This window comes from Notolabrus celidotus, chromosome 3, assembly GCF_009762535.1.
Source record: "Notolabrus celidotus isolate fNotCel1 chromosome 3, fNotCel1.pri, whole genome shotgun sequence".
NCBI classification, from domain to species: Eukaryota; Metazoa; Chordata; class Actinopteri; order Labriformes; family Labridae; genus Notolabrus; species Notolabrus celidotus.
Genome location: NC_048274.1, coordinates 8,353,636 through 8,367,433, shown reverse-complemented (window position 1 = coordinate 8,367,433; position 13,798 = coordinate 8,353,636). Strand labels below are relative to the sequence as shown.

Genomic DNA, 13,798 nt, shown 5'->3' with positions numbered 1-13,798 from the left:
TATCGTTGACAGGATTAGAATCGGATTGCACGATTGAAAATTATGATACTGGGGAAGTTTTCTGCCTCAATTCCAGTCATGTGGCGCTCTGAGGTCCATTTAGAGCAGGGGTTCCCAAACTTTCCAGGCCAAGACCCCCAAAATATTGGTGCCAAAGACTTGCGACCCCCACTCTCCCTAAAAGTGATTTAATGTGGCTTCATTTACCTGGTCTGCAGAAAATAAGCCTACCTACTCTATATGAGCATGTGGCTGTGTTTCCTGTACCATTTTGAAATAACCTACTGCTACTGATGCTTTTGATAATTAACTGTTCAGTAACTCTAAAAGAAAGGCAGAAAACTCATTACATTTTTCTATTTTCAAGGTTTTATTTCAAGTTTAGCCACTATTACTGTCAACATTTTTAATTTTAATGGGTAAAATGTACTATTTTTAAAAAAACATTTTAAAAAAATCATTCCTGAACACATTTCACAACCCCCCATTTTTGTCTCGTGACCCCCCAGGGGGACCCAAACTTTGGGAACCCCTGATTATAGGATTGAGTCTGTGCTCCAGGGTTTAACCGGCATGTTATGGAGTGGGTGGTGGACACTGATGACATGCAGCATCAACAGCATCCTCCTCTCTGACTCTGTCGTCAAAGAGTCTGGCTCCACGCCCACATCATCACCGGCCTTGTGGATCACTTTGTTAAGTCTGGTGCCGTCAGCATCGTTCTGCAGACGTTAAAGGACCTCAGCCTCCTCAGAAAGGAGAGGCAGCTATCCAGTGTTCTTGGCCATGTCCAATTTATCCTCTAAGCACACTCACAGTCATCCATAATAGTAAGACTGTTCATGTTACTGCACCAGTGTGTTATCTTTTTATCTTGACATGCTTCAACTACAAACTTCCTGCAGTCTTCCTCAGAAGAGTCACGCAATGTTGTTGTGACTTGTCTGTCAGCTGATTTATAGAGCCTCCCTTATCCAACACTGGAATCTGTCGCTTACTGAGTGGAGGACCTCTTCCATTTCCAAGTCCATGATGTGAGTCTCTCTCTAGCAGCGGTCTAAGACAGCTGATTTTAAATTTCTTTCATCTCCCTCTATCCCTCTCTCCAACATGGTCTCACACGTCTGTTTTACATGAGTCTGGTTCTCCTCAAAGTCTCTGCCTGTTAAAGGAAGTTAGTCCTTGCCACTGTAACTTGCTAAATGCTGCAGAGTGCTCTGCTCCCAACATGCAGGTCTGCTCATCGTACCTAAAGTCTGTAAAAGTAGTATGGGAGGTCGAGCCTTCAGTTATCAGGACCCTCTCCTTTGGAATCGTCTACCAGTCAGGGTCCTGGAGGCAGACACCCTCTCTACTTTTGAGAGTAGGCTTCAAACTTTCCTTTTTGATAAAGCTTATAGTTAGAGCTGGATCAGGCTTGGACCGGCTCTTCGTTATGCTGCTATAGGCTTAGACTGACACACCGGGATCCTGTCTTTCCCTCTCTCTCTCTCTCTCTCTCTCTCTCTCTTCTGTCTGCCTGTCACTTACTTTAACTCTTCCTGTCCCATTAAAGTTACTAACCATAGACCTTTCTGGAGTCCCTGAGCTCCCTTGTCTCGTAGGTTCCTCTGGATCTCAGCTGCTGTGGACGTGCCAGACTCCAGCTGCAACTATAGTATCAGTCTCACCACTATCATCTCTCTCTTTTTTCTTCTCCCTCTATCCCTCTCTCCAACACAGTCTCAGCAGTTGTGTGTCTAACATGAGTCTGGTCCTGCTGGAGGTTTCTACCTGTTAAAGGAAGTCTGTCCTTGCCACTGTTACTTGCTAAATGCTGCAAAGTGCTCTGCTCATGGTGGATCAAGATGAGATCAGACTGAGTCCTGTCTGTAAGATCAGACTGGGTCTTATCCTGTCTTGATGTTGGGTCTTTGTTGATAATAGAACATACGGTCTAGACCTGCTCTGTTTGGAAAGAGTCTTTAGATAACATTTGTTGTGATTTGCCGCTATATATTGACTGAAGGACCTTTTTGAACTTGTCTTCCATGAAGTCCACACTGACTCTCTGGATAGTAACAGGAATCACTTCTTCCTGTCTCTTATTTTCATACGTGCTTTAATGTTTAATCTTAAAGTTAATAAACCATGCATTATTGAAAGATTCACAGAGTGATTCTAAAACTTTTTTTGCATGGTGATTATCAGAAAAAGAAAAACTGTATGCCACGTTTCAGAAGTCTGCTCGATGAAAGATTTACTTTAAAACTTCCTCACTGGTTTAACTCAAAGGCTGAAGGACAAAAAAAGGTTACGTTTGAATATTTAAAAATGGTCGTTTAAAATACTTCACAAAAAGTAAAGACCACGTAAGATCTGTGTGGTCAGGGTTTCTCTCTCTTCTTGATATTCTCATGATTTTTGATTCATCTCGGGACCTTCTGAGGGAGCCACGACTTCAACTCCATCCAAAAGTAATGTATAAAATATCAGTAGAGGTGAACATTTCCTATGAAGGCTAGTCTTTTTTGAAACATTCAATACTTCTGAACCCTTCTTTAATACTATTTTTAATTCAAGATCTCTGCTTTGAATGGTGTTTTTTTCATTCTGCAGTGTGTGTGATCTTTTTCCTCCAAAAGTACCGAGTTATTTTTTACACCAGTGAAAAAAAAACATCAGCAATGTGTCGGAAAAGCTCTCGCTCTGAATAAGATCTAATCCATTATCTCTTCTTCTCTTGGGGACAAATACTAAAAAGTAATCAATATTCTGAACTCACACAGAGGTTATGGTGTATTTCATTTGTGCTGGTATCCCAGGGCTGAGGTGGAAAATGCGATATGAGGGAAACATGCTTCACCTGCACACAGACTGCAGAGCTCAGGCTGCATTATACAGTATATCAATGCCTCTGTGATTGCTCTTAGCCATGAAACTATTAGACCATGATTTGAGTACAGTATAATCAACCATTCATTGGTGATCTGCGCCTTAATGTTTCAATGTGCAGCATTAATCCTTGTTGTAAAGCCGTTTGTTGTTGTTATAGCCTGGTAATGGGCTTCAGTGCAGCTCAAGGACTCGTCTCTCTTAAGTTTCTCTGCACCCTGTCAGCTCTAATGACTCTGACCATGGCAGCCGGTGAGTGAGCACAATACGCTCACATCTCAATCTGCAGCATATCATTTCATCAAACGAGCAGATCAAGGCAAAGTCAGGCATTGCTGAAAGACCTGCAGAGCTCTTTGTGTGTATGTATGCGTTTGCGTGTTTTTCAGGTGGACGCGCCGCGGCGGAGGTATCGCTCTGATGTCACTTTGAACTTAAACATCAGGATTAGAAAATGTTGAATAAAAGGCACACGGAGAAGAAGAAGAAGGACGCGGGTGATTGTGTTGTGGTAAACACAAATTGGGTTCTCTGTTCAAGCAACACAAGGTCAGGCAGAAAAAGTATGAATAAATAAAGTGCAGGAAGCATGGCTGCCTAATTTATTTAAAAGAAAAGGTGGGGTGCCAGAATTCAAATGTAGTCAGGATGTCTGGGTCCTTCAGATGTAATTTTGATCATTTCCTGCCTATCAGAGCTCCTGAATGTGATTAATTTGGGGGGAAAAGCTGCCATTCAGTGTTCTTTTCAATTTCTTATCAGCAGACATTCTGTTATCGCCATTCTTTTCACTCCTTATTAGGCTACTTCTACTTTCTTCGTGGCTTCTTGTCCTCCTTTTGTGTCTGCTGTCTTTCTTTTGGTAGTCACGTCTGATTAAACATTGAAGAGAGCATTTGAAATCTGTCCACAATAACAGCCCTGTGGTGATTTAGAGAACAGATGCTGGTGGCCAAAGTTGTGTTGTTCTGAAAATAACAACATCAAAAAAAGAGAGAGAGAGAGAGAATCTGTGTGTTGAAGCAGGACATACATAGGGGATTTGTGTCTGTTGCAGTAGTTTGCTTTAAAGTTCATTTACCCTCATCTCATGAAATAAAGTGCACCATCTTCCATCAATCAATCTTTATTTTATATAGCGCCAAATCACAACAAATGTTGTCTGAAGACTCTTTCCACACAGAGAAGGTCTAGACCGTACTCTATGTTCTATTATGAACAAAGACCCAACATCAAGACAGGATAAGATCCAGTCTGATCTTACAAACAGGACTCAGTCTTATCTCATCTTAATCCACCATGAGCAGAGCACTTTGCTGCATTCAGCAAGTTACAGTGACAAGATAAAGTAAGAGAAAGGCAGGCAGAGGAGAGAGAGGGAAAGACAGGATCTCAGTGTGTCAGTCTAAGCCTATATCAGCATAAGTAAGAGGTCTAATGATAAGCTTCATCAAAAAGGAACAATGAACGGAAGAGTTGTGTTTTGTTTCTCATCGGCAAACATCTTGAGCCCATGAAATTAACCTCTCCTTAAAACACCCGAAGACTCTATTTCCTTACATACAGGTATTTGTTCCTCAGACCGTTTCGTGCTGGACACAAATATCTGACAGAACCGGACCAAGAACACAAGCCTGTCACAATTATTTTGAAGACAACATCATGCCACAGCTCTGTGAGGCTTTGATTTGTGAGTTGTATAAAAATCAAAGGACCAATTAGGGAGCATTTCTGAGGCTAAAAAAAAAAAGTTATTTATTGTTAAAACCAAAGTTTTCAGTCTGAAGATTTGGATGAGAAACTTTGATATCATCTCAGTTTTTTAAAAAGTGAAAAAACGACAGAAAAAAATTAAAAATTGGAATTTGTAAATGGTTTATGACATATTGGTGTCAGACTAGTTAGCTTTGAATGGCCGGAATTCTTTGAAGTCCAATTCAGTTTGTTTTTTTTATGGTTCAGCCCTTTTGGTCTTTGTGGTTTATTTAATTGTAGCAGTTTTGGAGAATTCTTTGATTTTTTTTAATTTTCATTATGTGTTTTCCAAAAAATTATGATGTACCCTGTGGGAAGGGCAGGGGTTGTCTATTGAAAATATTGCATTACATTAAACTTGATTTATTATATTAAGTCTTTTTTTTTTCAATTATATAATAAAGTGAGTTTGAATATTATTTGAAAATGATTTTCCAACTTCTCTTAGTGTGCTACAACTACTTATTTTTGATAAAGCTTATAGTTAGAGCTGGATCAGGCTTGGACAAGCTCTTAGTTATGCTGCTATAGGCTTAGACTGCCGGGGGAACTGACACACTGGGATCCTGTCTTTCCCTCTCTCTCCTCTGTCGGACTGTCTCTTACTTTAACTCTTCCTGTCCCATTAAAGTTACTAACCATAGACCTTTCTGGAGTCCCTGAGCTCTCTTGTCTCGTAGGTTCCTCTGGATCTCTGCTGCTGTGGACGTGCCAGACTCCAGCTGCTACAAATACTACTATCCATCTCACCACTATTATCTCTCTCTCTTCATCTCCCTCTATCTCTCTCTCCAACACGGTCTCAGGAGATGTGAGATGCCAGGCGCCGGTAAAAACGATGATAAATTGTACTGTTAAAATGAGAAAATATTCTAAGTAACTCTTTTTTTTTTTTTTTTTTAAGTGAACGAATATTCAAAAAGCATGTCCCATCCCTAATTAATAACAATCCAAAAGCAAGATAGAGCAAGATATAAGATCGAGTTATGAGGTGTAGCTCTTCAATCAATGCACCTACAAGAAGGTCGTATTGAAACACAGCTCTGATCTTGCAGAGTCTTCCCTGCAGGTCATCAGATGAGAGGGGCAAAGAGTGACAATATATTGCTGCAGATGGCGATTTTGCAGATTTAAAAACAAAGAAAAATATAAAAGCAGTCGGACAAAAATAAAGGCGGCATCCTGCCCAGGTTTCGTTTCCGTGTGGCAAACCCTGTTATCTTATTTGTAAAATAAACATGTATGCAGAGTTTACAGGCTCCTATAGAGTCTCTTCTCACTTTTGCACGAAGAGACTCGTGCATCCACATTTCTGTAAATCAGTGGTCCTCCTAATTAAAAATAAATAAATCTTAATCTTAAAAATGTACCTCTTGACTCTGAAGCATCATATTGATGTATATTAAACATATGCTAGCCTTTGATCACAAACACGCTGGTGGGTTGACCTTTCTTCAATCAGAAGTGTAGAATAACTCAGAAATGAGAGGATTTCTCTTCGTATATCAGGAGAGATGATAAGGGTCAGGGTTGGAGACTTTTGCTGCATGTTGGATTTTAGAGTTATACCACTCTGCATGTCAACAAGTTCTCAGGTTTCCTGACTTAACATGATTCCTCTGAATATTCTGTCTTCTTCTGTGAATACAAACGACCTCATCGACCAAAATGATGTGAGAGCGAAAGTGAAGGTCCTGTTGGCTCGCTGCAGAAGTCGCCTACGGCAGGAGGCTGATGTGTTGGGACTAAACCGCACCTGCACCGTATACTAGAGAGATGATCCCTCGGCCTCCAGCTCTGTTTTAATCCCTGGACACACCTGCTGAGATGGAAATTGTGTGTGTAAGGCCTGGTATGAAGATAATCCCTGTTGGGTCTGGGGCTACTTTAAAAGTGTTAAGGGTATACCCGTTCAGAAAATAAACGTGGAAATCAATAGTAAAGGGAGGTTACTGTTCCCTTTCGCACTTGTAGCCCTTGATAATCTCATAGATTTTTTATCGTTATCATGAGATGCCATCATGTGCAATAAATAGCGCAAAATCCACTTCTTCCTGACCTTTACTGTAGTCTCTCCCTCCTTTCTGCACAGTGTGATTAATAGCAGATTGAAAAGATTACATCAGAGCCATCTGTGCAGCATTCAGCACAATGAAAATGTGCACACACAGACACATCTGTTTAAAAATAACTGATACAGAAAGAGTTTTATATTATGAAACCCAGAGATATGGATGGCTTTAGAACATTTAAATGTAAAGGTATAAAATGTCATCAGGATCCATGTTCGCACACACACATAAAGGCGGCTCAGATTGCATTCAGTAAGCATTGTATTTCATTATGCCACAGGGATCCATCGCCTGAAACACATACCATCTCTTGCAGAGCACTGCAGGGCTGGCAATGCAACACAAAGACTCTCGAGGGGTTGCATTGCAGAAAAGAAGGGTCTGCTCCTTAAAAGGTGTCGGGGATGGAAAACATTGATCATCGTCATCATCTATTCCTCAGTGTGAATAAAAGGCATACAGTAGCATCAAGCACAGCCTACAAGAGGATATCAAAGAGCTGAGTGATTGCCTGTGTCTCTGTGGACCAGCAGCAGGATCTTATAATCCATACCCCGCTCCCCAAAGGGATGCTTGGTTTGCATCTCATCTCTGCTCACAACGCTGTTCAGCCCCAGATTGAAAATTTCAATCATTTTATTCTTGGCTCTTATTCCTTTTTCATTCAACTATATTTGTCTGTAAGTGCAGAACCTCCATGTGTGAGAAACAAAGAAATGTGAGACCCTCTTTGCCTTATTACTTGACTCCAGCACAGAGTAGGATTGGTGTGTCAAAGTAATTTACTCTGATAAGCATGAGTCTCCTCAGCCTACTGTAAGACTGTAGCTGTGCACGCAACATGCATTTAACTACCTCCCTTTGATTAGATGGTGATGAGGAATAGCTGAGACTTAGGTTTAAATTTTACAACTTCAGAAAAGCCGACCAAATGAAACAGAATGAAATAAGAAATGGTTTTACCAATCTGACAACACAGAGGCAACAGAGCAAGACTGCTACAGGTAGAGAACAAACACTCAGCATCAGCAATCAGAGACAGAAACCTGCAGACGCCTCCTGGGGGACACAAAAAAATGATGAACAGGCCACAGCTGTTTCAAAGGATGTGACTGAGACTGAGTTAAAGGTGCAGAGTGTAGAAGTTTGCAGAAGAAGAGACAGCGGTTGTTAAATAATTTCAGGACCTTCAGGACTTGTTCTTCCCCCATACATTCACCTTCTCACATGCACCTCATAGCGGACTCGTGTCAGAGTTGGTTTAGGTGAAAAGGTGGCATGAAGGGTAACGCATACAGAAGGAAATCTTTTCTAACTTTGACTGTTTCATGTATAAAAACGTTTCTGCAACACAAACACAACAGAGGGAACTGAGGGAAGCAGTACAGAGAACAAAGCAGCTAAACTCTGCCTAACATGAAAGACATCATCACTACGCCTACTTGCTCATGGTAAATATTCTAGACAATTACCTGCTGCGTTCACACAGCCACTCAACCTGAGTCTACACCAATGTTTTACTAGAAGAGTGTCAAATTTTTTTTGGATGAATTAAAGCTGAACAGATTTGGCCTTATGTGTTTACACATGCACTCACCCATGAAAGGTCAGGAGTATTTAAAGTGTAGTGCATGTGTGAAAGAGGCTGTATTGTAAAGTCTTATTCATGTATCAAGAGTTTGGTTTTCAGTCTCTTTGTTTTCAGGAAGGGGATATCTGACACTCTAACCCTCACTGCTCCGCTGTGTTACACAATGAGATGCTAACTGTGACTGTTCGCTGTCTGTTTTATGACAATGATTGACTTTTTACAGAATGAGTCATTGTTTTCACCGGCTGTGGAGGATGAAGATATTCTTCAGGAGCAGATCAAGACTGTCACTATTGTTTATAATTATCATTGTTATCAATCAATTAACATCACAGTCATTACGGCTCGATGTGAGAGACCTGTAGATTTTATTGTTCATTGCCAGGCAGCTAATGAAATATCCTCAGAAAGCATATAAAGCAGCTGCGCTAGAGTGTTAGCGTAATCATGTAAAAACGACATGTATGATTACAGACTCATTTGCATTTGGTGAATATTAAATGAAACGATTTATCTGTTGTCATCTTCAGAGAGCTTCTGTGTTCTGGATTGTTTGTGTTGTTTTCATCAATTTTTAAATGTCCATCTATTTGTTTGGGGCTTCTTTAAGCTCTACAGAGCTACGAAAGTTCTTGATAAATCATAGTCCACATTAAGTATTTGAAAGAATAGATAGAATCTTTCAGTTGTCTAAGGCTGGGGACACATTAGATGATTCAAAGCCAGAGTAAGGGCTCGATTTGCCTCCTTCAACGACCTGATTCTGGGCTCATTGTAACCGATTATCCATCCAAATGATCCTCAAGTGTGTGCGAGTGCGACTATTCCCACTTCAAGATCCTGCTCATAACCTACAAAGCCCTAAACCCCTCATACCTGACCAACCTCCTCAGATCCCACTCCCAATCTCGCCCCCTCAGATCGATGCCAACCTCCTGTCCCCCATCACCAAGACCAAGCAACACACCTTTGGGGGACAGAGCCTTTGTCATCACTGCCTCAACTCTCTGGAACCCTTTTCGTCCAATCATCCGCAACTCTGACTCTCTTCACTCATTTAAAGATCAACTCAAAGCCTACCTCTTCAAAACAGCCTAGAACACCTGACTTCTACTCCCTCCACATCTCTGTTTGTTGTATTTATTTATTTTTAATTTCTATTTTTCCCGCACATAATGTAAAGCGGCTTTGAGTTCTTAGAAAAGTGCTTTATACGTCTTATTAGTTATTAATTATTATTACTATTAGCATTTTCCTGCTTCTGACTGGGTCAAAGCCTCCCCAATCTGGAATCCAAATCTATAACATGTTTAATAATTATGATTCCAGGTCAGGCTGCTTCTGAGAGGAGCGGACTGGGAAGCGTCACCAACCAGATGTTGTGTTTTCTTGGAGCTCACAAACATGACAACGAACAATAGAATGTATGATAAATGGAGTATCCGTGTCATTGCCCATCTGTTTCTGAAGCTGATCGTCGGAGGGTTTCAGTTTGGAAATGCTGAACTTAACCAAACTTCTGTCGAGCTAGTGTTTGAGCCTCTTCCCTAACAGCTACAGCGTTACCACCTGTCAATCAAGTCAGCTGTGCCCTTAATTATGCAAAACCTGTAAATTTAATATCTTCTAAATTGCTGAGTTATGAAAAATTCAACCCCGTACAGTGTGTGCCGATCAATAAATGAGCTATTCAGAGTACACTTGTCTTTTGTACCAGGCTGTAAACAGGTTTATTTCTGCTGTAAAGATCACCTTTTTTGAATTGGTGTGTATGTGGTATCCAGTACTTCCAGAGCAAGACTCAAGTGGACACTTGAGGAACTGCAGTTTTTAACACTTCTGCATTTGCTTAATTTCTCACATGTGAAGGTTGCCACTTGCAACTAACATAAACACAAGTGTATCCCAAACCAAGTGGAATATTAAAAAAGAAGAGCAGTGGCGGATGACATCAATCGCCCTCCATGTTTATATTCTGAGGTCACGCAAGCTTCTGTGAGACCGCATGTTTGTGCAATTGTCACCGCAAACGTTAAGTGAGAGGTCTAGCGGTTTCAAGGAATTTTCTAGTATGTGTGTGTTCAGAGGATTGTGATGTTAAAAATCAGTCTGACCTTTCCTCTCAAAGGTGTCTCGTGTCTCATGCCTTATTAGCAAATTTAAGTGAATCATAATAAGATCCGGGTTGGTGTTTGAACATGCTGTTTACTGAAGCTTGCTGAACGTGTTGACGGTATTTAACTTGCAGGTCACAGACTGCTCTCACTGTTTTAGATCCATTAGTATGCTTCTGCTGCCTTTGAAGGATCAATCATGAGCCGCAGCTGAGCATGCCTGTTAATTGTTAGCAGTCACACCATCTGTCTTTCAATTGTGAGTTCACGTGTGGAATTACGGCGGTAATAAATAACACGGTGTTGTTTTTAAAAGAAAGTGTCGGTGTTTCTGTCTTTTTATTTCTCTGTTAATGTGTGGATCTGTCTGTTAGAACATCTGTCGGACAATCAAAGCAACAATCGACTTCCTCCAACTTTTAATCTGAAGTCATGTCTGAGTTTTCTATGAATGTGATTATTTTTTCATGCACTAAGAGGAAGTGTTGGTAGTATGCTGCAGGAATGCATCCTCCCTGAGAGCGCTTTCATCAAAATGTTATGGAGAGAGGGGTTCAGTGGCTCGGGAGATGAAGGAGGCAGAGCGTGCACACTGTTCATGGCTGGCTGAGTGAAAAACAAAGCAGGCCTGCGGTTAGTAGGCTAGAAGGCAATACCTGCCTTCATGTTGTCACCGAGGAAACAAAAAGTCCTTCTGGCTCATCGCCGAGCGCTGAGAGGATCTGGGGGAGCCGGCCACTTCAAAGCAGCCTGTTCACTTACAGCTCGAAAGGAGGGAAAATACTTCAGGCAAGACAAAGGAACATATGCAGTTTAATGTGTAAAATCAACAAGAGGGCCGCGCTTCAAACAACCATCTGTTTGGTACAATAACAGAGTTAATATGACAATGAGAACATTAACTTTGCAACACTGTCATTAAATAATACATCAAGATCTCCATAACTTCTGCAACAAATAACTGCGGGTTAGTATTCAACATCGTGTGCACTTAGAGAGAGTTTTCTTATCGCCGTTTTTGTGTTGGTGCAAAAAATCCAAATCAGATAAAGCCATTGATTGACAAAACCTTTGCAGACAGGTTGTAATAAGGTATTTTCATAAAGGATTATAATAATCAGGATTACAAGGTTTGCCGGTATGTGTATCTAGAACTGTGTACCTTCACTGAGAGCTGTGACAAAGAGGATAATACAACAACAGCAGTCAACAGAGCCTCCAGCAAAGATTGAGCTCCAAACATCGCTACTGCCATGTTTGTTCCAATTACTAGGAAGCCCTCAGCCTTGAAGTCGTATTGACTTGTGCCAGGAGGACACCGTGGAATTAGCCAGAGAGAGCTGTTTGAGCAAGGTGGCAGCGGTAATTAATACGGTCGGCTGGACGGTCGTTGGGTAATGGGCATTTTGTGTCAGGACTGTGCTTATATTGTTTTGAAGAGATGGATTAATTATAGATTCATAAACATGATGTTTTGCAGACAAAGGAGCATGTTTTAATGCTCTCCATCAGCAGTAAAGAAAGGATCATTTTGTGGACGATGAGGGAGGGACGATGGGTGACATTAAAGCAAAGTAGAAAGCTTAATGGACGTTAATGATGATGACAAAACAAAACAATGATCACCGTTAACGCTCACCTGCATCCTCCTGATGGGAGCAAAACATGACAACACAACTTTATATTAATTATGTTTTTTTATTATGCATTTAAAAAGGTATATTCTGCAAAGGTTTAAATGCACTTCTAAAAAAAATTTCCTTCATTATCATCGTTTATTACATGTTAAATGTTGATATCTGCAGAGACTTGCCCTTTTACTATTGTTCTTATTATCCTGCTGTTTTCATAACATATCAGGTGCAGACATGAGTTGGCATGCCTGTCATGCCAAGTGTTTGTTTGACAGAGAGGCGGGAACAAAGAACCCAGGACTACGTTTTTAAAGACATGTAGAGAGAAAATTTAGCCTTGATGTGCACAAACATTTTTATTTTTTTTTAAAGTTATATTTTTTGGCTTTATTGCCTTTATTGACAGGACAGCTGAAGAGAGACAGGAAATGTGGGGAGTAGAGAGTGGGGGAAGACATGCAGTGGATGGTCGACAGGCCGGGAGTCGACCAGCCGGGAGTTGAACCGAGGCCTCTGCGACAGGGACTATAGCCTCTATACGTGGGGCGCTTAGACCACTAGGCCACCAGCGCCCCACAAACATTTTCAAGAGCAAACTAAAGGCCTACCTTTTTAGTCTCTCTTTTAACTGAGTTTTATTCCTATAACAGTTTTATTTCACATTTATTTATTTATTTATTTATTTATTTATTTATTTATTTTATCTAGTTAAAATTTTTGTAACTTTTCATTTTATTTTATGTATTTATTTATTTATTTTAAGTATAGCATCTTACTTCTTTTAATGGTTTAATATTTTTGCGTTTTCTTATCTTAGAAGTGTATTTTATTTTGGTGAGTTTCATTTCCTGTGTTGTGTTTTAAAATCTTATTTTACCTCCAGTATTTCCTCATTAGAACATCATGACAGCATTTCAACAGTTCGTTCTGCAACTTCTTTTTTATTTTTCATTTTATTATTATTATTTTTTTTATTGTTATTATTCTTATTGTTGCATATATTGTGTTCTTAATTTTAGGATGGGGGTGTGTCTTTTTATTTTTATTTTTATATATTTTTTTTTTGTAATTTATTCTACTTTAAGTTGTTTTTATGTACAGCACTTTGTGTTACAATGTCACTGTATGAAAAGTGCTTTATAAATAAAGTCTATTTTAATTTGATTGAAAGTTTGATAAAGGCAATAACAGGAGACATAAGATAATGTGTATCCATCTGAAACTTAGTAAGTGTGAATGTTAAAGCTAAGCCAAGGTCTGGCTTTGGTCTTGTACTGGTTTAATGATCGTCTCTTCCTTTGTTTGAAAAGCTGCAAGCGTAAAATTACTACAATTCCTCAGATGAATCCCGAGCTCCAACAGTAATGGCACTGATAATGAAATAGCCACAACACAAGGACAGCGAACACATTCCTCTGACACACTGAAACCTTTTGTTTAAGGTAGTTAGGCCATATTTATCCTCCAACCTATATGATGTCTGTGCTACATTGTGGAAAAGCAATGCACAGCTCAAAACAAACGTCTGAATTTGCTCACACAAAGTGCATATTGATTTCTAAAGGTCTCATATTGGAAAGAAAGCTTCCAGTAAGTGTAATACATGCAGCCGTTTTTCTTTCCTGAAAGAAATAAGTCGACATGTCGTGCAGGAGAAACAGTCGGACTATTTGAAGTGAGTCCGTCCACATGGGTAAAATGTTTGATAATGCTTCTAATGCCTTTGATGTCAGATTTATGAGCCCACTCTGTCTCTTT

At 40.1% G+C, this 13,798-nt stretch overlaps 1 protein-coding gene across 5 annotated transcripts in view; it reads right to left on the bottom strand.

Annotated features, from left to right (window-relative positions):
• Positions 1 to 13,798, bottom strand: part of gpc5a (glypican 5a) — a 175,906-nt gene that overhangs the window by 84,546 nt on the left and 77,562 nt on the right. The window lies entirely within an intron of this gene.